Source organism: Pinus tabuliformis, chromosome X (genome assembly GCF_031772625.1).
Source record: "Pinus tabuliformis cultivar Carrire ecotype Pingquan chromosome X, CPIR1, whole genome shotgun sequence".
In the NCBI taxonomy this organism is placed as follows: Eukaryota; Viridiplantae; Streptophyta; class Pinopsida; order Pinales; family Pinaceae; genus Pinus; species Pinus tabuliformis.
The window spans coordinates 69,488,453-69,490,713 of record NC_142308.1 but is presented as its reverse complement, the minus strand read 5'-3'; the positions used below and the strand labels follow the sequence as shown (position 1 = coordinate 69,490,713).

The 2,261-nt window shown below is 44.4% G+C and overlaps 1 long non-coding RNA gene across 1 annotated transcript; it reads left to right on the top strand.

Moving 5' to 3' along the window:
- The first annotated feature begins 1,127 nt into the window (after positions 1-1,127).
- On the top strand, positions 1,128-1,592 carry LOC149138369 (uncharacterized). Its single transcript, XR_016264318.1, has 2 exons — positions 1,128-1,304; positions 1,418-1,592. It is a non-coding gene; the product is annotated as an uncharacterized LOC149138369 (long non-coding RNA).
- Positions 1,593-2,261: the final 669 nt, after the last annotated feature.

Here is a 2,261-nt window from a genome sequence, read left to right as displayed (position 1 = left end):
ACCTTGCTGTTTTTTCTGGGTTATCATCAGTGTAGCCAGCACGTAAATTTACTCTGTAAAATTCTTCTGTATATTCTCTAACTGTCATTCCTTTCTGTCTTAGACTCTGAACTCGCCGATATAATTCCACCTGGTAATCTTTCGGCAGAAATCTGCCCTTCAACTTCGCTATCATCCGAGACCATAGTCGTATCGGCGTCTTGTTCATCTTCTTTCTGTCTGCTTGGACACTGTCCCACCATAATAGTGCGTGTCCCTTCAACTTAGTGGCAGCGAACTTAACCCTCTTATCCTCACTGACTTCTTCATTTTCAAAATATTTGTCCAGTTCGCTTATCCAGTCCAACAGGACTTCTGCAGACAGACTGCCATCATAATTTGAGATTTCTGTCTTTGGTTTGTTGCTGGCCATCAAAACCTGTCGCAGCAACCTCAATTCTGGAGCTTCCTCATCAGACCCCTCTGCAGCTGTCATCACCTCTTCTTCACTGGTGTCTCCCAGTTTTGGGTCTCTTCGTCTACCCGCTTCTACTGCTTCCAAGCGAGCTGTAAGAACTCTAATTTGTTCTCGTAATCCTTCATCTGCTCCTCTTCGTGCACCTCTTCCACGTCCTCGTCTTGGCACTTGTCCTTCTGCCATCTTCTCTTACTAAAGAAAACTGCTCTGATACCAATTGATGGGGACCCAGCCCACGTGGCCTTCTCCTCCGCTCCTTACGTGGACCTTGTGTGATTGTATTGCAATGGGATATTTTGTGATTGTGTAATTAATGGTTAGTTGATATTTAATCAACCCGCATGTACCTCTCCGCCTCTCCACGCTCCACCTGTCCGCCTTGGGATTTGACAAAACCCTAATCTCACTTGCCTTTACTCTGGATTGTTCGCGGTCATTCGGTCATTTTCACTGTTTGTTGGGCTCTGTGGTTATGCTGGTGTTCGGCTCTGTGCATGAGCTTGGTTTTCTCTGCAACACTCCGCCCTCTGTGGCTCTGTTCTGGTGTTTGTTTCTGCCTATGAATTCTGTCACTCTCTGCAACACTCCGCCCTCTGTGGCTCTGTTATGGTGTTCGGTTCTACTTATGGGTTCTGTTCAACACTTCGGCTCCGTCTCGGTGGGGAACTCACAGTTGCAGCTTCGTCTCTGGCTCCAAACCATCGCCCAACTCCGTCGATTCAGGTAAGAAATTGTTGCATGCTATATATTTATGTTTCCAACTTAAACGCTCGCCTAACCCTTCACAGCTCCTCTGTGGTTAGGTTGTCACTGAGCACTCAGCGGTTTATGGACCTGGTTACAACTGGTAAGGTCCTATTTCTTTCTTCTGTTCTGTCTATTCGGCTCTCGTGGCTTATTCACCTTTGCATAAGCTTGTTTATGTCCGCGACCTAACACTGTTTGTCACGGTGGTTGCAGGTAACCGGCTCCGTGGCCTTGCAGGGGATTCGACCGCTTATCTTTTCGGGTAGCTCTGTTTCTATTTCACCTTTCTCTGTGTCTTTTGGTCTGCACGAGATTTGTTTGCCATGGGTGTCTGTATTCTGTTAATGAGTCAAGTATTTAAGGGGCTCGACCCACTCTGTAATCTTCAGAGGGTTTCTGTGGTATTTGTAGATAACTGTTTCAGTCCTTTGCTCTTCGTCTATAGTTCTTTCCACAGTCATGCTTGGTTAGCCTTGTGAGCTCTCGCTCCCTCGGCCGTTGGCAATGTTATGTCTGGATAAAACTTTTGTTTACACAGCAAATGTAATAATTCCTTTTTTGGGTTTCAGCGTGGTTGCTTACCTGTGGTTTGAGGCCGTGGCTCTTTCTGGCTCGACTGCTCGACTCCTTTTATTCTTCGCTTGACTTCGCTTCGACTGGTTATGGGACGTTTGTATTTTGGAGTTACCCTGTCACTGTTTGACCTGCAAATTATTATAATGAACAGAACTGTATGTATGCATGCATTGGCCTCTCGACTTAATGAAATTTGGTTACAAAGTTACTTTGCAATGGATGGATATAAACAGTAATTGGAAATAGAATGTTTTGTGCGTGGATGCTGCGTGGAATGCTGTCACGGTTCACATTCAGAATAGATGCATTGACAAGAATTTCTGTAGATGCAAAATATGTTTTGAGGACATAGAATCACAATCTGTAAATTGGTTAGGATGCACTGAATAATATATATGAAGGAAAAATAATATTCTGTTGTTTCTCTCTTATTTCAATATCGTACTCCAGAACCTTTTACATGTATTTTCCCTCTCTTCTT